At 43.6% G+C, this 25,713-nt stretch overlaps 1 long non-coding RNA gene across 1 annotated transcript; it reads left to right on the forward strand.

The window, feature by feature from the left end:
* The first annotated feature begins 1,137 nt into the window (after nt 1-1,137).
* LOC144373888 (uncharacterized) lies at nt 1,138-13,219 on the forward strand. Its single transcript, XR_013433458.1, has 2 exons — nt 1,138-1,539; nt 2,144-13,219. It is a non-coding gene; the product is annotated as an uncharacterized LOC144373888 (long non-coding RNA).
* The last annotated feature ends 12,494 nt before the right edge of the window (nt 13,220-25,713 follow it).

A 25,713-nucleotide genomic window follows, 5' to 3' on the forward strand; every position in this document is an offset into this window, starting at 1 on the left:
ATTATTATTATTATTATTAAGTTTTTTGAGTTCTTTACATATCCTGGAGATTAATGCTCTATCTCAGGTACATGTAGTAAAGATTTTCTCCCATTCTGTAGACTCTCTCTTCATGTTACTTTTTTATATTCTATTTAGAGACAGGGTCTTACTAAGATGATTAGGGCCTCGCTAAGTTGCTGAGACTGGTTTTGAACTTGTGATCCTTCTGCCTCAGCCTCCTGAGCCACTAGGATACTTCTCCTTTCTTGACACTTAAATAGGGCACTGTATTGCAGGTATATTCATGTCCAAGGTTATCTAGTGGTTAAGTTTGTGGCTAGGGCTGACACCCTGAGAAGTTTCATTCAGTCCATATCATGGCTCAGACACAAGCTTCTGCCTGAAGTACCTGGCATGATTTTTTCTGCACTGTGAAACTATCTCTACTGGTGGAAAAGCTTACCAGGCTTTGCAACTATTGGCTTCTATTGACCAATCAATCACATTCCTGACTCTTAGGACAACAGCATATACCCACCTCCAGGCTGGATCCCATCTCCAGGCTGGACTGCTCACAGTATCTGCCCTGCACTCCACAGCTATGGGTGTTTCTTTACATCCCAACCCTTACTCTGCTATGCTTGTGATCCTTCCCCCACTCCAGCAGAGCAGGGGCTTCCTTAGGACTGTGACAGTCATTTTTTTCCTCTATACCCTGGCAATAGTAGTTGCCCAGCCCCTTAATAAAGTTTTAAATGAATAAACGAAAGAAATAATGAATGAATGAGTACATTTTCCTTCCTTACAGGCCTAAGTCAGCACAAATCACTTGTTCTTTTCCCCAAAAGTGTCCTTTGTTTCTTCTCCCTGAGGGGACTGTTTCATGGGTTTCTTGAATCCTTCCCAGGCACACAGTAGTGTAACCACAAGATCAGCTACCTAATTTGTAGGGCCCACTGAAAAATGAAAACGCAAGGCTCCTACTTCTAATTATTATTCTAATAATTTTGAAGCTTAAAAATTCTTTAAAATTCACAAACTTAAATTATTGGGACTGGGGTTGTGGCTCAGTGGTACAGCACACACCTACTGTGCTTGAGGCACTGGATTTGAACCTCAGCACCACATATAAAAATAAAAAATAAAAGTATTGTATCCACCTACAACTAAAAAAAGTTTTAAAAAATATTAAATTATTAAGAAGTATTAAGAATTTCAAAACAGAGCTGCATTAATCCTTTCTAAGAGCCAGGCCATGAGTCTGGCCCATGGTCCATGGTTGCAGGTCCATGAAGTCTGCTGTGTCTAGCCACCTATTTGAAATTACCCTGCATGCCATGCCCTTCCATCTGGTAACTGCAACTTTTATTTGAGGACCCAACTATGTATGTAGCTTGAATGGGACTAACATCACCTCACTATTCCAGGTGTGGATGTGTGATCTGGCCTGGTCAATGAGAGAACTGCATCCTCCTGGCCATGATTGGTTCAAGGATGGGCATGTGACTCAAGCATAACCAATGAGAATATGCCTCAGAATTTTGCTTCAAAAAGGAGGTACTTTTTTCTTGTGCTGTTAACTTGGTCATCAGTTGGGAAACCCTGCCTGGGAAAAAACTGATACTGAAAAAGCAGGGCTGAAATGATGAGATGAGATTCCTGCCAACATCTGATTGAGCTGATCTTCTATTTGTTTCTGTTCTTTCTTTCATTCCTCTTCTTGTTCTTTTAAAATATGAACCAATAAATTTCCTACTTGGCCTAAGCCAGCTTATGTTGGTTTCACTCACTTGAAACTGAGAGAGACCTGACTAATGGGTTGGAGCTTAATAAATGCCTTTCAGTTTGAATGATATACTGCAAGGACTTGAAGGAGTCCATTGTTTAGTTCTAGTTCTGTCACCGTTCTCTGCTTGGTTTCTTCGGACTGGAATATCAAGGCAGGAAATAGAATAGCCTAAAAGCTGTGACTGGGTTATTAAAATGAGAATTTAATAGTATGTTAAGGATTATTTCTTATCCATGCTCATTTTTTATGTGTGTAGAGGGAGACAGAAGGGGAAGGCCTTTCTGCTTTGGGGATTTGAAAACAGTTTTTAACATTAAATGTGTCTACTTTTTATAATATGAAAGGATCATTATTAAGTTTATTTTTTCATAGGATTTGAAGAGAATCAACTCAGACCATCTTGCCTTTCCAGACCGAGCACTGGTTCCAGATAGCTAACTCTGACCAGCCATGCCAACCCTTCCTGTGAGGACAAGTTTAGGGGTACACAGCAGTCCAGGTGAGCCCCATTCTTTCTCACCCCAGGACTCAGCCTGCTGCTCCTCCCTCTCTGCTCAGCGTCTACCATCTGCAGGCCAGTTGGGGGCTTACTGACTTGGGCCTACCCACAGCCCTGCCTGCATCCTTTCACCATAGTTTCATTTGGACTCTTGAGCCAAGGTCTCAGTTTGCTGATTCCACTGCCAACAGCAAACATTATCTATCTTCTGGATATGCTGACAAGAAAACCATTTTTTTGTTTTGTTTTGTTTTACCCTTCGGGGCCAGCCAAAATCAGAGGCCAGTTAATCTTCCTGGTGATCTCATCTGAGTATGCTTCTCATCTGCCCAGAATGGAGCCTAATCTGTGCTTGGCTGCAATGCTGTGAAAGCCCCACCTCATTCATCTGCCCCTGAAGGTGACCTGATAGTCATTGCTGAGGATGGTGCTGGGTTGTCCTCTTTCCCCCTGAGTTTCCTGTTCTATCTGCTCCCACAGATCCTTCACTGAATCCTTTTTGCCTTTTTGAAGCTTGATAATTCCATGGATTCCACCTGTCCTATGCCCTCTCATGGCTCTCAGGTAGAACCTTCCAGTACCTCTCCCCAGCACCAGTCCTGCCATCTTCCTGGATAAGCTGAATATTTTTTTTGTCTCAGCCAGTATCCTAACCTCAAATGTGTTTACCTCCTCAACTTCAGTGACCTCCGTCTCTCCACCACTTCAGCTATGACTATGTCTTATGCGTTCTCAAAACTCAGAACTGAAATGTTAAGCTCCAAACCACACCCTCTCCTTTTCTTTTCTTTCTTCTTTTGGTATAGGGGATTCAACCCAGGGCATTTATACCACTGAGTTATATCCCTAGCTCCTTTTATTTATTTATTTTTTCTAGGCAGGGTTTTGCTAAATTTCTGAGACTACCCTTGAACTTGTGATCATCCTGCCTCAGTCTCCTGAGTCTCTGGGATTGTAGGTGTGGGCCATTGTGCCTGGCCTCAAATCCCATTTCCTAACTTCAATTCCCTTCAGTTCCTTGGTTTCCGGCATTAATACTGTAAGACATTTAGCATTTTTGTTTATAAAGACCCATGGACAATGGACAAATCCATTTTCCCTGAATTCACACATTCAGAGCCAGGAGTGTAGCTTAGTGATAGAGGACTTGCCTAGCAAGTGTGAGGCCCTGGATTTCATTCCCAAGACAAACCAAAAAAACAAAACCAACAACAACAAAATCATATTCAACAAATATCTATTGACTCCACACGTGTGCCCAGCAGTGCCTGGCACCGCACATAAACCTTCACTGTATTGGGAGGAGGTTGCAGTGACCTATTGCTGTGTAATGAAGCTCTCCAAAACATAGTGTCTTTAAATAATAAGAATTTATTAAGCTTCAAAAATCTCTTCCAGAATTGGGTCAGGACCAGGTTAGGCAACTCTTCTGCTGAACTGTGTCATTGGCATCATCTGGGGTCATTCACTCATCTACAGGCAGTGGATAGCTGGTGTGGGCTGATGGGTCCATCACTCATGTCTCTTTTATATGCTCTTAAACATGTCCTCTCTGACTCCATGGAAAGCCTGCAATTTCTTACAACATGGCGGTCTTAAAGTAGTCAGACTCATTACATGGTAGCTAGTTTCCAAGAGTAAAATCGAAAGTGAACAGGCCAGGTAAAAGTTAGACCCAGCATCCTTTCTGCCTCATTCTGTCATTCAGAGCAAGTAATAAGAAATAGTAAGTCCAGTCCAGATTCAGCGGAAGAAGAAATAAGCCTCGCTTCTTGACAAGTAGAGTAACGTAAATGTACAGTGAGAGGAGAAGGTAAGGGTGGCCATTTTGAAGATTATCTCCTTAAGAGGAGAGAGACATTAAATATACAAAAACGGGAAAATACTAGGTAATAAGAGCTGCTCAGAGAATTGAAACAGGATGACTTGACAGAAAATGACCTATAGATTGAGGGAGTTGTCAGGGAAAATCTCTCTGAGAAAATGATATTTAAATATCCTAAAAGGCAAGAAATGTCCAGCTGTGTAAGGTCTAGGCAGGAGGAAGATCTAGTAAAAGCTCTAAAAGGGGGATGAGCTGAGCATGTTTAAGAACTAGAAATGAGTGTATGTTAGGGGTTTAGACAAAGACAGAGCAGGAGGGTTAGGAAGAGGGTAGATAGGCAGGAGGGGCCATATCAAGTGAACTAGGGGAAGAAGACTGGACCATACTCCCAGCCCAGCTCATGAAAGCCACTGAAGGGTTTCAAGCAGACAAGGGACACAGTACAACTTACATTATTAAAAGGTCCCTCTGGCTGCCTCATAGACAACAGGCTGTGAAGAAAAGTATGGAAATAGCAAGACCTGTCAGGGGGCGGCAGCAGGAGCCCAGGACAGAGGACATGGTGGCTTGCTCTGGGTGCTGGCTGCCAGGAGGAGGAAAAGCAGAGATAAATTTGGGAAATGGACCAGCAGGCAGTCCTGAGGATTGAGCCTGTTTTGTCTTGGTTCAGTCTCCTTCATGCCTGGACGATCAAAACTCCTGCACATCCCTCACCCAAACTCAGACCTCAGAGCTAGTGCCCCTCCTTAAACTGGCATTTTAGAGTTTTCTAGATAATTTTAAATTCATTGTCTTTGCATATCAGGGAGCCCTTCATGACAGGCTCTGCCTTCCCATGTGTTAGATCTATTTCCTGTTCTTGTCCCCCATCTGCCCTTTGCTCCAGCCATGCCTAATTTTTCTGTTCCCTGATCCCATCAGCCTGTGCCTGGCATGAGCTGTTTCTTCTACCTAGAATCCTTCTTCTCCCTCATTCCATTATTTCACATACCCAACTTCTATTACTCCTTTAAAATATAACAGTGTCAGCTCTTCCACTAAGCCTTATTTATTTAGATGGTTATGCAGCACGGCAGCATAGATGTCCAAGTCCTTGTTTGTCTTTTCCAGTTAACTGGGTAGGGACAGTCACTGCAACCTGGTGGAGTGTTCCAGAAGCTGACACTAGCATGTTTGCCATAGTTTGCTCTTGGAGTCTGAAAATGTACATTACAAGATCAAATCATAGCAGAAAGAGATATTTGTAGATCCTGTTATGAGGTCCTCTGTTCTTTTCAGCTGATACTGGGAGGCTACCCTCACCACCTTAGAGGCCTGCAAGTCTCCAGGGGAGAACTTACATAAGTTCCCCATTGCTCAAGCTTCTCCAGGAAGCATCTGCCCTCTGTACTTGGGACAATCAACATCACTGCTGGTAACAGTATTTACTCCTGGCAGAAGGAGGACTCTAATCGCCATTTTCCCCTAGGAATGGTTTCTGGGAAAATCTGAAATGCTTACTGCTGGCAACACAAAGTTTAATGTGATACTTTAGGTCACAGGCTCTAAAATCCAGAGCCAGAGCTGGTCATTGCCTCTGATCTTCAGATTCTCATAGCCATTTGCCCAATGGTCTTCCCTACCTGGATGTCCACCAAACTTGGCAGATCTAAAATTGCACTCATCACCTCTCTTGCCCTCACATACCCCTGACTGGCAGTTCACCAGTGAGCAATGAGAAGATGAATCATTGGTGGATATTTTTTGGGTTACTCTCCTCTTCATTCCTATTGCCAGAATTCTGGTCCAAGTCCTTGGTTTCTCTGGTCTACATAGCCACATTGTCCCCTCCACCAACATTCTACCCTCCTCTGCTTTCCAGGGGATCTGTCAATATGCTAATCTAACCTTGGCCTTTCCCCTGTCTGAAATATGTTAATTCCCACCACTGGTTACCAAACTGCATGCGAATCACGTAGAGAGCTTCTTAAAAGTACAGATTTCTTGTACTTTATTCTTTTTCATGGAATAAAGTGTTGCCCAATTCTAAAATAAAAAAAAAATAAAATCAATAGAGATTATTGTTTTTTAAATGCAGATTCTGCTGGTTTTGGTAGCACATGCCTCTAGTCCCAGCTACTCGGAAGGCTGAGGCAGAAGGATTGCTTGAGCCCAGGAGTTTGAGGCCAGCCTGGGTAACACAGTAAGAACCTGTCTTTTAAAAAGAAAAAATATTGTTTTAAAAAATGCAGATTTCTGAATCCCTTTCCGTATCCAATAAATCTGATATTCTGCTGGGTGGGGACCAACAGAAGCATGCCTTTAATTGGTGCCCAAGGATTCTGATAGAGCCTGGACATGCACCCGGAGAATAGCTGTGATCCACAGGATAAAGTTAAACTTGGTGGTTCACTCTCCCTGCCCTTCTCATGTGTCCCTTGTCCCCTGTCAGGCAAGGTCCTCCTCATCTTCCCTGCCTCCTCTACTCTTTCCCCACACACCTTGCTCTCTAAGGTACATCTCATTTTCCCCTTTGCTCTTTTTGCCTGGTGTCAGGAATGTCCTCCTGATTGACCCCCTGTCCATGGGGCAACTCTTAGCTATATCTTTTATAGCTGATACAAGGTATCAGCATTACCTGGGAGCTTGTTTCAAATGCAGAATCACAGGCCCTTCCCCAGCCCTGCTGAAGCAGGCTGTCAGTGCTTCCTGTGCACATCAGCAAATAAGAAGCACAGACATACAACGTGGTTCAAGAGCCACTCCTCCAGGAAGCCATTCCAGACACACTCATCAAGTAATCATTCTTCCAAACCAATACCAGGAATTGTGACCACCGTAATTGCAACATCTCAAAAGTTAGGACTTTCATAGTTCAGTTCCAGAGAACTGTCAGGTTTAAAGTGGCCCAAGGGATATTTTATCCCTAGGCAGCCCCCAAGTCAAGAAAATATCCTCTCTACTTCCTTTGGTCCCACGCCTGTCTCCTACCCACTCTCTGCTGGTGCTCAGCCCACAGGAGGTGCGTCATCTAGCTGGGTCCCCCTGCCTACTCTGGTTCTCTTTCAGCTCTCTCAGCCTTTCTTCTGAGAAAACAGCCAGAATGGCCTAGTCTCTTTCTGCTGGCAGGAGGAGTGAGGTCAGCAGCACCTTATAGTTTCAGTGGGTTCTGAGCCCCTCCCTGTCTTGGTAGAAATATTTCCAGGGAAAGTTCTGGATTCCTTTTCTAAGATGTAGGGCATCTATAACAAAAAAAAAAAGCCTCAGTGGATAAGAGAGAGAAGCCCTAGGTCAGCTGTCTACCAGCTGCTCTGAGTCTCAGCCAGGGCTCTGGGCAAGAAGGAGCTCAATGCTCTTGGCATCTACCTAAGCATGGAGACTGGAGATCACCAGTCTGGGGCAGGCTGGGTGTCTGGCACATGTGGAAGTTCTCATTGAAGTGTTCCCTGGAGCCATTAACTCCTTCAGGGGGACACTGGCCATCCAAGGAGCTCCCAGCTGAGTCCTGGGTTGCCTTAGAAGAAGAGTGAGGAACCGAGGCTGTGGGCCCTGGCGTGACTGTGCTCACCTAGGACATTTATGGTATATTTATTTATTTTTTAGGCTGAATGGAGGCGAGAGGGTTCTATTATTGGGTATGAGGTGAGAACTCTTTGTCATAATCTAGATTTTGATAGTGGAATATTTCCCTTCCTCATTTTAAAAATATGACTGTTTATGACATATAGGAGCCATGTATCACATGTGCTATGCAATAGTATTAGATGTTTGACTTTTTATTTTTTAAAAGCATTTCTAAAGATTAAACTCAGGGCCTCCTGCTCGCTGGGTGAGTGCTCTACTACTGAGCTATATTCCAGCCCCTAGAAACTTGACTTACATTGTACTAGTGAACATATCTTCTTCAGAGTTGAAAATGAGACCCAGAAGCTCATGTAGCTTTTAGAACCTGAAGTAGAACCTTGCACTTCTGATTGCCACCTCCCCACCCCTTCCTCTGTAGGCCTTCCAGAAGCATACCATGGAAACTTATTCCAGAGGATCTGCTATGGCCCAGTGAATTGGGGACCATCCAATGAATCATACCCTTCTTTGTTTCAGGATGCCATAAGAGGAAATCACAGAAGGAACAGCTCTTCTGAGTTTGTTTCTTCTTTGGGCAAAGAAGTGCAGTGAAGAATGTTGTCAAGTAGGAAATCAACCCAAGCTTCCACACCCTTCTGAAGAGTCCCATTGCATATGAAAATGTTTAAAGCTTTATAGTAAAGAAATCTGTTTTATTCCTTCTAACCCAGTGCTTCCCAAACTTATTTTTTCTTGGCATTCTTATCAACTTCCCACAGGCACTGTGAGAAAAGCTGGGTCCTATCAGGCTGATTGTCCTCAATCAAATGTCTAGAGAATTTTTTATCGTAGGCCCAGAGTCAGACGTTACTCTTAGAAAACACTGGGAACAAAGAGAATGATTCAATAATTTGAAGAAAAATAAAGGCAAGAGTTTTTGTTCTTTTGCAGGCTTTTTTCTCTTTGGCTATTCTAAATGAATAGGTTGAAGAATTGGTTTTAGTTGAATTTCTTCCCGTTAATCTTTTCCAGTGCCACCAGGGAGGGTGGAAATGCCTGCTTTTAATAGTGATTAGAGAGGGCCCCATGGTTAGATCAAATCAGGACTTCACTTCCTCCCCTTCTGTGTGTGCATTAGCGAAGCCTGTAAGAATGCTTCTCCATGGCCACTGATCCCAGCCAGGAGCCTGCCAGGAGCCTGGACAGCTGGCAGCCGCTCTTACCAGAGCTCTACCACTAACCTCCCCCTCTTCCTTCATCCTCCTGTCTCCCTACCCTCTTACTTCTCTGTGATTCTACCCTGGTTAGAAATTTCTTATTGGTTTAATGGTTTACAGAAAGAAGGCCTTGAAGTTCTGCTCAATTGGTATTTGAATGCAGATGGAAACACACTGTAGCTCTTTACTTAGAACAGTGCATGCACTCTCCTCCTATAGTCCTCAGAACTAAGAAGGGGGAGGGGTTTGGGCAACAGGAAGGATAGGCTTAGCCCTCAAGGTAACCAAGGTGCAGGTTGATTTCTCATCCATACCCACTTGCTCCCCCTCCTGTCCATCCTTGGTCCTCACTCTCTTCTGTGGGCTCACGTCTGTCCCACTCTGACGCAGTTTTAAGAGATAGGGCCATAGGAGGAAGGACTGGCAGATTTGTGCAACCTTCACAGGCTGCAACTTGAACCTCTGGGCTACTATCTGCTGGGTAAGATTGGGCTTGTGAGATATGACTTGCTAGGGCAACAGAGAGATGCTCAGCTCCCTCTGCCTGCTTCACAGGACACAAAAACAATGTGACCAAGAAGGACAGTTTGCAGAATCAATGGCAGGACACCAGCTGAGAGGCAGCTCTGAGATGGGCTTCTGGAGCTTCCCTCACTTCCTCCAGCCCACAGTGTGTGTCTTCCTTCCCTGTGAGTTCAACACCTGCCTAGTTCAACCTTCCCTCTCTCAGGATTCATACCTCCTGACCTCCTCACCTCCAACTTCTTCCTCCTTATTTCCAAAACAATGTCTCACATCCATCTGTCTCTCTTCTGTGGCCTCTGCCAGAGTTTGAGTCTCTATTTTTCCCCTGCCATCAGTAGTCATGTCTCTCCTTCTTCTCTTTGGTGGCTTCCCTGAACTAAAAGTCTTTTCAGTGACCCATTTTCTGGCCCCTGCCCCATCTCAGACCCTGTCTCTGCTCACTGTAAGAGGCTTGCTTCCTGTCAGTTCTGAGCAGGGCTCGCCCGAGGAGCCTGAGACAGTGCAGTCACCTGGGACCCAGCTCCTGGAAGGAGCCATGTGCCTGGGTGTAATGCACTGTTGTCACCATCTTGAATCTGTGTTCTTTAAGTGAAGTTAGATGGGAAAATGGGACATGCCATCTGTACTGGACTGGGAACCTCACCAAGTCTGTATTCCCACCTCCAGCCATCCCCTTCCTCCCTGGCCAGGTACATTGGCAGAGGGAAGCCCACATTCTGCCATTGTCCTTTACCCCTGAAAGGGGCTTGGGTTGGGTGACAAGGAAGGCTGGAGTGAGGCGTGTTGGGGTGGCATCTTGTATAGGCACAGCAGAGTCTTCTCTGCCTACTAGGGAGCCCCTGGTGCCTTTGGCAGGGTCTCTCATCCTGTCTGGCCCAATGCAGATACTAAGCACGTCCCAGGACAGAGGTCATAATCTTGTGGGGTTTCCCATCTGCCGTGGGTAGGGGTAATGAGCCCCTGGTGTGGAAACTGATTCTCCCACCCCAGCCAGGGTCACATTTTCATTTGTTTATTAAATGGACTTATCAAAATTTACAGCCAGTACTTGTTCTAACAGTTTTGGGGCCTCCGTCCAGATGCTCTTCCCCTGGCTGTCTTTCCCATCTTTAGGGCCATGCACAGCCCACCTCCTCAGATAGTTCTACCCTCCTGCTCTTATCCAAGGCAGCCCCAACCTGTTTCTGTGTTTGTTTTCTTCATATTGTGCATCATAATTTGTAATAATGCATTTGTTTTGTTGCTTGTATTGTATTCTGCACAAATATTAAGCTCCAGGAGAGCAGGTTGCTACCTGTCTTGTTCAGTTAGATCCATGTCACTTATCAGTCTTCAGTACAGTGTTTGTCATGTAGTATATGCTCAACAAATATTTGTTGAATTAATAAATAAATTTATTTCAAATACTGCATGGAGAATAAATAACAAACACATCCTGTATGCTAAATTAATAACATTTTATGGAAGATTTTTTAAAAGAAAATATTGGGGACAATTATACACAAATAATAATACAAATCCTCTAGCCGGATACAATGGCACATGCCTATAATATCAGCAATTTAAGAGGCTGAGGCAGGAGAATCACAAGTTCAAAGCCAGTCTGACAACTCAGCAAGACCCTATCTCAAAAAATAAAAAAAAATACAAAAAGGGCTGTGAATGTAGTTCAGTAGTAAAGCACCACTGGGTTGAACTCCAGTACTAGAAAACAAATTCTGCAAATATTATTTTTTAAGTTGCCCTTTTTCTCTCCAAAACAAATCTGCAAGGATCTTTTCATATTGGTCTAATAGATCAATTCATCATTTTTAATTGTTAAATGGTTTTCCACAGTGTGCTGTAGCAACACATTTGAGTTGTTTCCTACTGTTGAACAACTACGTTATTTAATCTTTTGCTGCTGCAAGCAATGCCTCCCCATGCATAAGTGTAAGAATTTCTCAAAGGTAGATTGCAGAACAAATAATTGCTTGGTTCGCACAGTTTGCATAGTGTTTTTTGGGGAGTGGATGTGGGTGGGAGGGGTACTGGTAATGGAATCCAGGGGTGCTTAACCACTGAGCCACATCCCAGCTCTTTTTAAAATATCTTATTTAGAGACAGGTTCTCACTAAGTTGCTCAGGGACTCACTAAGTTGCTGAGACTGGCTTTGAACTCGTAATCCTCCTGGCCTCAGCCTCCCAAGCCACTGGGATTACAAGTGTGTGCCGCCGTGACTGGCTGGGTTTGCACATTTTAAAAAATAGAATAGATATATGCTTTTGAACCATTGCATCTCCTTGGAACCCCTGAAAGGCAAGGTCAGCGAGGTGTGTGTGGATCTGAGTTGACAGATGGACTGACCCTGTCACTGTTGCTGTGTTGCTTCTTTGGCCTTCTCATTTCCCTTGGTTAATATATTGAAAGTTCTAGCAATGACTAGTCTCAAATGTTTTCCCCTTCTATGTTTCTACTCAGTAACTTTCTCTTCTTCATGGGAGTAGGATGTAATTGGACCAGGAAGGACTTGAAAAAGGTATAAGAGCTGAGAGTGGTGGTGTACACTTATAATCCCAGCTACCTGGAAGGTTGAGGCAGGAGGATCACAAGTTTGAGGCCAGCCCCACCAACTTAATGAAGGCCTTGAGCAACTTAGTGAGACCCTGTCTCAAAATAAAAATTAAATGGGCTGGGAATGTTGTTCAGTGGTTAAGCATTCCTGGCACACACACACACACACACACACACACACACACAAGTATAAGAAATTATTTGTATAAAAATAGCAAAGGGGGCTGGGGATGTGGCTCAAGCGGTAGCGCGCTCACCTGGCATGCGTGTGGCCCAGGTTCGATCTTCAGCACCACATACAAACAAAGATGTTGTGTCTGCTGAAAACTAAAAAATAAATATTAAAATTCTCTCTCTCTCTCTTTTGAAAAAAACAGCAAAGGGGCTTGGGTTGTGGCTTAGCAGTAGAGCGCTCGCCTCGAATGTGCAGGATCCTGGGTTCGATCCTCAGCACCACATTAAAAAGAATAACTAAATAAGTGAGACAAAGGTATTGTGTCCAACTACAACTAAAAAATTAAATATTTCTAAAAAAATATCCAGAGTATATAAAGAACTCAAAAATTAAACAACAAGAAAACAAATAACCCAATCAACAAATAGACCAAGGACCTGAACAGACACTTCTCAGAGGAGGACATACAATCAATCAAGTACATGAAAAAATGCTCACCATCTCTAGCAGTCAGAGAAATGCAAATTGAAACCACCCTAAGATACCATCTCACACCAGTAAGAATGGCAGCCCTTATGAAGTCAAACAACAATACGTGCTGGTGAGGATGTGGGGAAAAGGGTACACTTGTACATTGCTGGTGGGACTGCAAATTGGTGCGGCCAATTTGGAAAGCAGTATGGAGATTCCTCGGAAAGCTGGGAATGGAACCACCATTTGACCCAGCTATTCCCCTTCTCAGACTATTCCCCAAAGACCTTAAAAGAGTGTACTATAGGGATACAGCTACATCGATGTTTATAGCAGCACAATTCACAATAGCTAGACTGTGGAACCAACCTAGATGTCCTTCAATAGATGAATGGATAAAAAAAATGTGGCATTTATACACAATGAATTATTATTCAGCACTCAAAAATGACAAAATCATGGCATTTGCAGGGAAATGGATGGCATTAGAGCAAATTATGCTGAGTGAAGCTAGCCAATCCCTAAAAAACAAATGCCAAATGTCTTCTTTGATATAAGAAGGGCAACTAAGAACAGAGCAGGGAGGAAGAGCATGAGAAGAAGACCACCATTAAACAAGAACAAGAGGTGGGAGGGAAAGAGAGAGAGAAGGGAAATTGCATGGAAATGGAAGGAGACCCTCATTGTTATACAAAATTACATATAAGAGGAAGTGAGGGGAAAGGGAAAAAAACAAGAGAGAGAAATGAATTACAGTAGATGGGGTAGAAAGAGAAGATGGGAGGGTAGGGGAGGGGGGATAGTAGAAGATAGGAAATGCAGCAGAATACAACAGACACTAGTATGGCAGTATGTAAAAACGTGGATGTGTAATCGATGTGATTCTGCAATCTGTATATGGGGTAAAAATGGGAGTTAATAACCCACTTGAATCAAATGTATGAAATATGATATGTCAAGAGCTTTGTAATGTTTTGAACAACTAAGAATAAAAAATAGCAAAGAAATACTGCTTGAAGTTTTCTTTATATTTATTTATTTATTCTAATCAGTTATACATAATAGTAGAAAGCTCTTTGATTCATTGTACAATATAAAGAATTTTTCACTTCTCTGGTGTGCATGAAGTAGAGTTACACCATTCATGCAATTATGTATGTACCTAGGATAATGATGTCCATCTCATTCCACCATCTTTGATTTTTATTTATTATTATTATTATTTTCTGGGGATTGAACTCAGGGGTGATATACCCCTAAGCTATGCCCCTAGCCCTTTAAATTTTTTATTTTGAGACAGAGTATTGCAAAGTTTCCCAGGTTGGCCTCATAAGTTATGATCCTTCTGCCTCAGTCTCCTGAATAGCTAGGACTATAGGCACCCATGCATCACTTCCAGCTTTGATCTTTATTTACTGAAAAATCTGATTCTAGCTCCTGTTGTTGAAATGGACAACAGGAAGGCTTGGAGCCACCCTAGAGTCTATCATGCACTAACTCAATAAGTATTTAAGGAGCATGTTCCAGGCATGTGAGGTTAATCAGAACTCGGATTAATCAGAACATCACTGGTCCTAATGGAGAGGTGGGGTCCTGGGAGCTCCCTGCTGTGAAAATCGATGACTATGTAGTTGGTACAATGGACTAAATCATGTTCTCTCAAAATTCGAATGTTGAATCCCTAACTTCCAATGAAGGCTTTGGGAGGTGTTTAGGTTTAGATGAGGTTGTGAGGGTGGGATCTGATCTGATGACATTAGTGCTTTTATAAGAAGAGACACTAGTGTGCACTTGTGTGCACTCTCTCTGTTTCTCTTTCATCTATCATGAGAAGACTTGGAGAAAAACAGCCAGAAAGAGAAATTTTACCAGGACAAAATCAGTTGGCATCTTGACCTTAGACTCCCTAGCTTCCAGAACTAGATGGAAAGCTTAGGGAATTGGAACACTTCCCAACCTCAAGAACCACCTGGACTATGGTAATTTTTTATGGCATCACAAACAGACTAAGGCAGTTAGAACCTGGAAAGTGCTGTGGGAGGTATATGGGACTTTGGGGCAGTGACTAGTAACCAAAACCGGTACAGAAATATTTCAATATTTTAACCATTGACACTAATCTACTGTGATGTATCAACACTGTTCATAGAGTTCAAATTTTAATAAGAGACAGATAACATACAAAATAAAATAAAGAATGTGTTGAGAGCTGTTTTCTGGTATGGAAAAGAATAAAGTAGATGACAGGATTAGAAAGTGTCCTAGGGAAGCTGAATATTTATGTTACAGGAAGAAAGAAAGAGAAAGGCATGGTGTCCATCCTCAAGGGGCACTTGCCAGAAGCTGCATATACTGCTTACACTGAAAGCCTCTTGCTAGAGAGAAGATGGGAAACACAGTTACATTGGGAAGCATCCACCACTGAGGATGGAGAGAACTACTGCAGAGCAACAGACATGATCTGTGATTGGATTGTGAGGTGGAAAGAAAGATAATTTTTCAGGATCTGTCAGAATACAGCTCTCTTTTGCCTCTCACATTTGTGGATGTCTTGCAAACTGAGGTACTTGCTGCCTGGACTATCTTTCTAAGAATGTTTGTATAGCAAATAGTCTTAGAAAACAGAGGTAATGTCTCCCTCTGGAGCAAAGTGCAGGCAGCTTAGTGTCCAGTGTCATAAAGATGGTGTCTCCCACAGAACAGCTCAGGAGACTTACCGCCCATTAGGAATCTAATTTCCCAAGCTCAGGGCTCTCTCCAGTGTGACCCCTGTGTGGGCAAGTGTCACCTGGCCTTCTTTGCAGTAACCTGTGGGGATTGTTGCTAAAGAAAAGGGCATGGGAATATATGTTTATTTAAATATTCTCAGATGACCAGGGAAAAATGGGACCTTTAGAATGGAGAGAGCTGGCAGATATCCACCTTAACAAAGTGATCAAAGTCAGCACTTCCCTATAATTTCACCTTTATAAAAACAAAAAATCAGGGAAAATGGAAGGAAATTCTGGGACCCTGTGGAGGATGGATTGGAGGGAAGATGGAGCCTGCTTTGGACCACTGGGTTAGGGTCTCTGTCTCCTGATAACCTTCTGCATCACTCACCACAGTTGCTCCCTGCAACAGTGCCTCCTCTGTCCCCACTGTAGTTGGGCTTCCCCGGGCAGCCTGGCACATGGACTAGCTTCTTGGGACCCCCCAGCATTCCAGCTGGCATCTAGAGAGAAAAGATGTGTCAGCCCAGCTGTGGCACTGGCTTGCAATTCAAGTGACTGGGGAAAGCTGAGGCAGGAGAATTGCAAGTCTGAGGCCAGCCTCAGCCACTTAGTGAGGCCTTCAGCAACTTGGAGAGACCCTGTCTCAAAATAAAAAATAAATAAATAAAAAGGGCTAGGGATATGGCTCAGTGGCAAAGCACCCTTGGTTCAATCTCTTGTAAGAAAAGAGGGTGGGGAAGGAAAGAGGTGTCTAACCTCTGCTTCCTTTTGAAAAATCCTGGGGAATGGCTCTAAATAGCTCAGCTGGGATCATGTGTCTACTCTTGAGTAAGAAAAGGGCAGAGAGAGAAGAGGTGTGCTTACACACAGCATTGAAATAAACAAACAAAAAGAAATAGCATAGGCCTCAGGAAGTAAGGAGTGATTTGACCGCATGAAACTAAAGATACAGGTGGTGCACACCTGTAATCCCAGTGACTCAGGAGGCTGAGGCAGGACTATTGCAAGTTCAAAGCCAGCTTCAGCAACTTAGAGAGGCCCTAAGGACTTAGTAAGACCTGGTCTCAAAATAAAACATTAAAAAAGGTTGAGGATGTGGCTTAGTGGTTAAGAGACCCTGGTATCAAAAAAGAAAGAAAAGATACAAGGAGGGAGAATCACACACAGGAATATGAGGAGGAGAGAAGTAGAGGATTCCAACTAGAGTGACTATAATGTACATGGTGAAGCCATTAACTGAAAGAGAACATAAGAAGACAAAACAGTTTGGATGCTGTTTTGAACTTGATTAACTTAGAAACTTAGGGGCATCAAGGGAGAGAAAAGACACAGATTGTTGGAAATACAATTCTGTAGCTCAGAAGTATTGGTAGTACCAACTGGTGGACCAAGATGTGAGAGTACTAGCTTCCTCCGCAGAATGTGGTAGGATGCCACCAGGTCCTGTGGCCTGGCAGCAGAGCCTTCCCTTGTCACCCAGGCCCGTTGGCAAGAAAGACCCTGGCTAATTATGAGGGAGTAGAAGCTAGGAGTCACAAGGAAGACATTTTTGGGCAGATGCCTCAGCCTTCAGTGACTCAGCAAGGGCAGCTCCTACTGCTCATTCCAGAGCACACTGGGAGTTGTTGAGCAAATATTTGAAGAGCGTTGAGTTCCTAAAAGCCTGCCATGAACTGAGCCCCTCAGCTGCAGAGCCGTCAACCCTGTGTAGGCAGCTGTCAGCTGTCAACTCTGGCTTTCCTGAAAAGACCTCCTGCCAAGAAGTGTGTCATAGGGGAAAGAATAAATGGGAAGATAACTGGACTACTGGAAATCTGGAGTAAGTCAGACGTGAGTTTGAATTCTAATTTCCTCATCCACAGAGTGTTCAACATAAATGTTCCTTCTTCCTGGGAGTCAGTAAAGTAACAGAGTGCAGGGCTGGCCACATGGAAATGCCAGCCACATGGGACCTGCTGTTACCCAGGGGTGTCTGAGCAGAGCTGAGGTTGATGCCTCCAGTCCTGTACCTCTCAAACCTCCTGGGGCAGTTTCCAGGCACAGAGCAGAGCTGCCTCCACTGATATCCAAGGATGCTACAAGAAGCAGAGGCTGGGGGAGGGAGCTGGGGCTTCACAGGAGAAGTTTCACACCTAAAATAAACCCAGGCAGGAGACTCTGAGAATTTCCTGTAATTTTCACTGTAAATGTCCTATTTATAAAGCTGAGTCACTGTTGTTTGGTGCATGGAGACAGGCCCTAGCAGGAAATGAGGAGTGCACACAGAGACACAGTCTAACCCACAGGCTTTGGGGAATGCCTGGGTCTGGCCTGGGCCTGGCTGCCTGGCCCCTTGAAGCCCTTGACAAGCCCTTGGGTTGGGTTACTGGACCAGGTTAATTTATTTCATCCTTCACTGGCCCTTTTTCTGTCTTCTTTGCTGCCAAAATAGTTTCTCTGTCTCCCTCTCTCCTTCTCCCCTATCCCTCACTCTCATTCTCTCCCCTTCTCTCCCACCCCCCTCTCTTTCTCCCTCCTGTACATTGACAAGAAGAGTCTGGCCTCTTCATGCAGGCAGTGACAGGCCTGTCTCCATGGGAGACCTAGGGAGCCAGGCACCTAGTGGGATGAAGGGCATCTATTTCCTTGCAAAAACAGATCTGTCTGGATGTCTGTGCTCATCCCAGTCTCCACAAAAAAGCAAATTCTCCTGAAGATTCTGGGACAGTATTACAGACAGTTAAGGGGCAAAAGGGGAGAAGAAGGCAGCAAAGTACAACCACAACCAGTGTGTTTGGCATTTTACCCAGAGCAAGCTCTTGAAGGAGGGACTGGGAGGCAACACAAAACCCTCCTCACTTCCTGATTTTACAGCCACTCAGCCAGCCACTGAAATCAGGTTCACCAATCAGGGCTGTTAAACCACATCCTGCCTCCAGCGCCCCCAGAGTGTGCTGGGCAGAGGGCAGCCTAGTTCATCTCTCAGCAGTGCAGAGAAGTTTCCAAACTACTTAGCTATAGCTTTTCATTAAACAATCTGGCTGCTGAGTAATACATTCCCAGTGCTACTGACATGCCTCAACAAACTTCTTTGGGACCATGCTCAGGGACCCACCTCTGTGTGCCCTGTGAGTTCAGCTTTGACTTCCAGGAGCTCTGGAATGTGGGAGGTTGGGACCCTGAGAAGTTCTTGGGCTCTGGCAGCTTTGGGTGTCATGGTCATAGCAGTGCCATGACTCCTGATGGGCTGAGAGTCCATTAACTGGTCAGCATGGGCAGGGGATCCTCAGTGTTCAAGTCTGTCTCCAGGGCTAGAGCTCCTCCCTCCTGTCCCATATTAGGAGGCCAAAGGTCTAGGTCTTCTATGGGTCTTTCAGTCCAGCCAATCTTCTCGAACCTAAGGCCCTTTTTCTGTCCCTGATTCTTCTTCTTTTTTTTTTAAAATGAGAAACAAGCAAATCAGGTTTTCTTGAGAGGTTTTTTTTTTTTTTTTTTGAGAGAGAGAGAGAGAGAATTTTTAATATTTATTTTTTAGTTTTCGGCAGACACAACATCTTTGTTTGTATGTGGTGCTGAGGATGGAACCTGGGCCGCACGCATGACAGGCAAGCACGCTACCGCTTGAGCCACATCCCCAGCCCTGCACCTGATTCTTCTTGGTCCCATACTGACCACTGACTTGGGCAAAAGCCCCTTCAGCTCCTATTCCTTTTTATTTTCTCCATCTTCTTCTTCCTTTCTATATCCCTTCCCCTCTTTTTGTACCCCCTCCCCCTTAACAAAACTTTAGGCTACCTTTTCTCCATCTAGTGGCCTGAGAGCAAATCTCTGAAGCTAGGGGAGCCCAGACATTAGCATCTCAGGGGCCCAGGCATTGCCACTCCTCCCCAGGGAATCACTTCCCTCATCCCCACCACTCACCAGTTGCAGAGACTAAAGAGGCAGGGGTTGCTTCTTACTGTAGCAGCAGAAAAACAAAATGTCCACCAACTCAGAGATAACAAAGATTCAAGCATATTAGAGCCAGTTAGATTCTGCAAGCTTTCCAGACACAAGACCGACCTGCAAAAATCAACAGCATCTCTCTCCACCCACAGTAGTGCTAGAAATTATTACTACAAAGATATCATTAACAATAGCAACAAGAATTACAAAATATGTAGGTGTTAACTCAGAATACACAAAACTTCTGAACACATTTTTTTAAGCTCTAATAAGGAAACAGAAAATGATCTGAATAAATAGATTCCATGCTTTTGGATTGGGAAACCTCTTATAAGATGACATATTGGATAGCTTTATTAAAGACCTAATTATATTAACAATTAACCTTTAAACTCATTACAATGCCAATCAAAATTCCAGTTGGATTTCTTTTTGAGGGACTAAATAAATAAATAAACTTTTAAAAAGAAGAGTAAAGGGATGAATTCCCCAGTCAATTATATTACAAAACCACAATAGCAACAGTGTGGCACTGGCTTAGCTACAGTATAATAGACCAGTGGGACAGAACAGAAGGCTCAGCAACCCAGCCGTGAACTGTGTATATTCAAGCATGTGTCACTTAATGGCAGGGATGTCTTCTGATAAATGCATCCTTAGGCAGCTTTGCCATCGTATGAACACAGGTAGTGTATTTACATAAACCTGATGGTAAGGGTCCATCGCTTAATGTGGCCTCTTGATACACTCCAATCCAGAAACACAGTAAAAGTGGGGATGTAGCTCAGCAGTAAAGCACTTCCCTAGCATGCACAGGATCCTGGGTTTAATTCCCAGCACCATTTTAAAAGAAAAACTAAACCAAACACAGTAAATACCAAGTTTATGAGGGTACTGTTGGTGTAACAGGGCATTTTATTTTACAGTAATTTAAAAAATATAAGTACAAAGACTACACTCCAAACTAATGAATTTTTCAGCTCTTGTTAATTATCTCATGTAATCGCTGTCATATATTAGTCTGACATTGATCAAAGTGCTCCTAGGCAGCACCTATCTATACATAAAGAGAGCATTCAATAAACAAATTCTAGCCAGATGCAGTAGTGCTCACCTGTAATCTCAGCTACTCACCAGTCTGAAGCAGGGGGATTGCAAGTTTAAGGTCAGCCTGGGCAATTTAGCAAGACCCCGCCTAAAAGTAAAAAATAAAAAGGTCTGGGATGTAGCTCAGTGGTAGAGCACTTGTCTAGCATTCATGAGCCCCTGAATTCAATCCCCAGTGACACACACACACACACACACACACACACACACACACACACACACACACGCACACACACAAAACACAGGTTCTCTATGGGTTAAAACATCAGTTAAGGTTTTGTTGGGATAGTCTGCTATGTTGCTATCTTTGTAACTAGTATACCTAAGGCACATACCAAAATATGTGCCTTGGATCCCAGTTTGACTTAGAAAGAACTACCTAAAACAGACCATGGAGAGAACAGTACTCAATGTTCTACTGGTTTGACTTTCTGGAGATGTCCCTGAAAGTCAGAAGCAACAACACCTCCCTGTGGTTTGTGCATAAGACTCCAAGGCTTCTCTTTCTCCCCGAAGGAAACTAGCTCATTAGCTAATGTGCACATGAGTTCCAATAGCCAGAAGAGCTGAAGGAGACAGACTTGGGCTGAGACAAAAAGAGAGAGTCCATTCTGGCCAAACAGGCCTTTTCTGAGTGTCCAGCAATGCTAGAGAAAGAATGTTTGTGTTGGTAGCCCACCTCCCAAATTCACATGTTGAAATCCCAACCCTGCAGAGTGATGGTGTTAAAAAGGAGGCCAGTGGGAGGTGATGGGGTCACTCCTGAATGGTGTTGGTGCCCTTTTTAAAAAAAGGCCCTTGAGAGAGGCCTTGCCCTGTCTATTACATGAGGATGCAGTAAGAAGGTGCCACCATGACTGGAAGCAGGACCTCACCAGACATCCAATCTTCCAGCACTTTGGTCTTATACTTCCTAGCCCCAAAACTGTGAGAAATAAAATTCTGTTGTTTTAAACTACCCAGTCTATGGTATCTTGTTATAGTAACTTGAATGTACTAGGACCAGCAACTTTTGCCTCAATTCCACGAAGATGTTCAGCTCTCCTGAATTCCTAAAAGCACAAAGAATTTTAACAAAACAAGGGTTGCTAGGGTTAGGGTCAGGGTCAGGGTTAGCATTAGGGTTAGACAATTATAAAAAATTTTAACAAAACCATAAAAATCAAATCTCATGGATTTTGCTGCCAACTCTCTTTTACTTTCTAGTCACTCATTTAGCTTTTCCATAAGTAAACCTTCCTTCCTCTTGTTTTAGACTGGATTAGTCTGGCTTGTGCTGCCAGGAAAGAACCCATTCAGAACAGTGCCATGTGTTAAATGCCCCTTTGGTGAGCGCTTGCCGGAGCATCTCATGGGCAACACCAAGGGAATAATAACATGAACAAGCCTACATATCACCAGACTATAAAATTCATTAAAATATTGAAGAGTTTGAAGACTTAATGACCCAGCAAAGATGGAAAGTATGTTTCAATGCAGATCTCAGTCATTAAAAATGCATTTGGTACACCACATTTGCCTACTCTGAAAATGAAGAAAAGTGCATTTAGGGCAAGACTACCACAGCCCCCCAAGAGGATGGATTAGGAAAAGGGAGGGACACTCCTCATTGGGTACCCAGTGAGGCAAAAGCTCCAAGGTGGTCAGATTGCCTGTGTGAGGGCTGGTGGCACTATCATGGTTCAAACCTGCAGCCAATCCACCACTCTGGAGACTTCTGAACTGTGGGAGAGGCAGAAAGTATTTTCTGAGAGAAATGCCCCTCACAGGGGAAGATTCCAGAAGGAGTCTGGCTTGCCAGAAACAGCAAGAGGTAAGGCAACTGGAGAAAAGTATATGGAAAGAAACTTAAAGAGGCTAAACGACTCCCCTTCTGAATATGTGTTGCTTCTTTCTTCACAGATCTTCGCTACTTCATGCATGGTCAGGACTGCCATAACGAGGGGCTGCAGACTGGCTGGCTTAAACAGTGGAGATTTATTTATTAGTTTTGGAGGCCTATAGTGTGAGACCAGGTGTCGCAGGGTTAGTTTCTTCTGAGGGCTGTGAAGAATGTGTCCCAGGCATCTCTCTTTGGCCTATAAATGGTCATCTTACCCCTGTGTTTTCACATGGTTTTCTCTCTGTACATGTCTGTGTCCTTATTCCCTCTCCTTATAAGGACACCAGACAGAATGGATTAGAGCCCACTCCGAATGAGCTCTGTGAAGAACCTGTCTCCAAATACAGTCACATTCTGAAGTACTGGGCGCTATGACTTCAGCATATGTATTTGAGAGGTGGGACAGAGTTCAACCCTTAATGCGTACTAAATGAGCATAACACATCTGAAAGGAATGTTTGTGGAGGGTGGGGTTATTTCATTGTACAGAGAAAATTTAAATTTCAAAGTGTATGAAGTGCTAGGGCTTTTCTGAGTAGTTGAAAGTCCAACTCACAAAATCTCCTGTTGACCCACCACCTGGACTGTAAGGTGGCAAAGGCAGGGCTGCCAACTATGAGTCAATTACTGTGATCTTGAAGAAATGACATAACCCTCCCAAGCCTCACTTTTCTCATTTGTAAACCAAAGGAATTTAGTTGGTGAGTTGAATTTCCTAATTGGCACTCCAGCTTCCTGTGAGCTTTCCTGTATGACAGAGGAAGAAAGCTTAAAAACTATGTTTTCTAGATTCGTTTGCAGCTAGAATTCTTGTTATGAATTAAATCCCCTGATAAGACATACTGGCATGAAACTTGGAGGACAAGCAGGAAGCAGATGCCATCTTCCTGTTGCTATGTCTGCTGCCAAGGCTGGTCAGTAGTGTGGGGAGGAGGCTGTGGAGGCTGGAGTTAGCATTCTTGTCTCACAAGCAGGATGAGGGTCTTGAAGAGCAGTTATAGTGAAGGGAGCATCATCAGTGGAGTCCCCAGGAATGCTCCCCCCAAAATATATGTAGGCCAGCAAAAATACAAAAAATACACGCAGGCATGTTCACTATACACTGCTCTCACAGCAAAAAACCACAACAACCTAACTATCCATCAATGGTGAACTGGTTAAACACACTGTGGTATGTCCACACACACAGTGGAGTGCCGAAGAGCTCTCTAAAAGAATAGAAGACTATTTTCTTCTGCTGCTATGAGGTGATCTCAAGATATTTAATTAGTGGCAAAAAGCAAAGTAGAGGCAAAGACACAAAGCACCTTGCTGTTTAAGAAGGGGGATATGTATGTATATTTAAAAGAAAATTATCTTTTTTGTGTGTGTGTCAGGGATTCAACCCAGGGGTGCTCAACCACCGAGCCACATCCCCAGCCATTTTTATTTTTTGAGACAGGGTCTTGCTAAGTTTCTTAGGGCTTCACTAAGTTGGTGAGGCTGGCCTTGAACTTATGATCCTCCTGCCTCTGCTTTATAATTCACTGGGATTATAGGCATGTGCCACTACCATTTGTTTAAAAGAAATCTTGAAGAATAAACAAACCAAAAAGAGGTGCTCCTGTGACATCTCTTTTTGGTAAAAGTAGAGTGACTAAGATGTCAGGTCCCAAACTCTGGCAGTGAAACTAGAAACAAAGGGACTGACGCTACTTCTCCTGCCCACTTTCTCCTGCCCAGTGCAGAAAGGAAAAAAGGAGAAGACAGATGGTTGGGGAAGATGGGGAAGGGACATTAAGATTTACTGAGCACCTGCCATTTAAATCATGCAGCTAGGTACTTTAGATGCATTTTTTTCTCGTTTAATCTTTTATACCTTTACCTTGAGGTAGGTATTTTTATGATCTCTATTTTATAGATAAACAAAAACAAGAAGAAGGTAAGCAACTTGATCAAATTCATAAAGCTAGTACAGCAGGGGACATTTATCTATGGGGGGTTAAGTTCCAAGACCCCCATTAGATGCCTGAAAACTCAGGTTGTATCAAACCCTGTGGTTTAATGACTTGCCATCTTAAAGAAGCATATTTTTTTGCACACTTGCATTTTGAGACGCAGCAGCAAAATGCATGAATTTTTTTACATTTTTTTCACAAATAGATGGTTCTTTCTTCCTGTAGATTTTAGCAAGTTTGGCATACCATCCTTTAATTTTCTTATTAAATGGAGATCTTTTACCTTTTCATTTAAAGGAAGCATTCATGGCTTTGGGGTCCTTATTAGTCAAGACAAGTTTACTTGAACATAAGCACCTTGATACAGGGACAAAGGATCTGATGGTTGAGACAGCTACTGGGTGAGTAACAAGAGGGAAGCATATATAACATATATATCACTGGACAAAGGGAAGATTCATGATCTGAGTGGAACCACATAATATTTCATCATGTCACTCAGAGGCACACAATTTAAAACTTATGCACTGTTTGTTTATGGAATTTCCCATTTATTATTTTCAAACTACAATTTGACTATAGGTAACTGAGACCATGGAGTGTGACATCAAAGATAAGGAAGGACTATTGTCAAGTGCCAGAACAGGGCTTTGCACTCTGGCCTAGCATCACAGGACCCCAGCTCTATATCATTGTCTTGCTGGGCTGCCAGATTGACCTCTTAGGCAGTGGGAGATTCAAGTGCCTCCGTAGGATACTAGTTTCTGTCGTCTTTACACCATTCTTAGATGAAGCCCTCAGGCCTGGGTGCAAGAGATGGGCCCCAAGCCAGGGAATCTTCTTGCCTGCCAGTTTACACAGCCAGCTGGAGAGAGAGAGGAGAAAAGAGAGAGTGCCTTTAAGCCACTGGATTTTCATTTGATTCCAGGTCCTCTCTTTCTCAGAAATTCTCCTTTAACTAGTATGTGGTGCAGCCTTGGCATGGGAGTGACCCTAACACACAGCAGAGTTTGAGAATCACCATTCTTGCTGTTTCTGAGTGTTGTTGGGTGGTGCCAATGACATCACATGGGAGCTTGTTGGAAATGAGGAATCTCTTGCCCCACTCAAGACCTACTGAATCAGCAACATGGAGGTGGGGATGAAGAGAAGGGAGCCAGCATTTCTTACGTGATTCTGCTGCATCCTACAGTTTGAGAATCTCTTCTCTAAACAAAAAACTAAAGAGATCATCACCTGTCATGGTTTGATTTGCCAACGGTCATATACTGTGATATTGATTACAAAGGTAAATTTGATGGACCCAGGGAATGAGACTGTCCATGTGTCCCCTAAGAATTAAATATTTAGGCCCATGAGAAAGTGTTTAATTATAATTTGGGATCAAATGGAATTCACTGCAGCACCTGAGAAGGGGAGCAGCCTTATAAAACTATGATGATACAACTCAGCAGCTGTGTGCCAGGAGCTGCTTCAGAAAGTCTTGCTGGCCAAGGGAGAACATGATCCTTGAGGACAGGAAGGCAGAGTGAACAGCTGAGGGGACTCAGCAATCTCTTTAGTCAAGGC

This window comes from Ictidomys tridecemlineatus, unplaced genomic scaffold (assembly GCF_052094955.1).
Source record: "Ictidomys tridecemlineatus isolate mIctTri1 unplaced genomic scaffold, mIctTri1.hap1 Scaffold_52, whole genome shotgun sequence".
NCBI classification, from domain to species: domain Eukaryota; kingdom Metazoa; phylum Chordata; class Mammalia; order Rodentia; family Sciuridae; genus Ictidomys; species Ictidomys tridecemlineatus.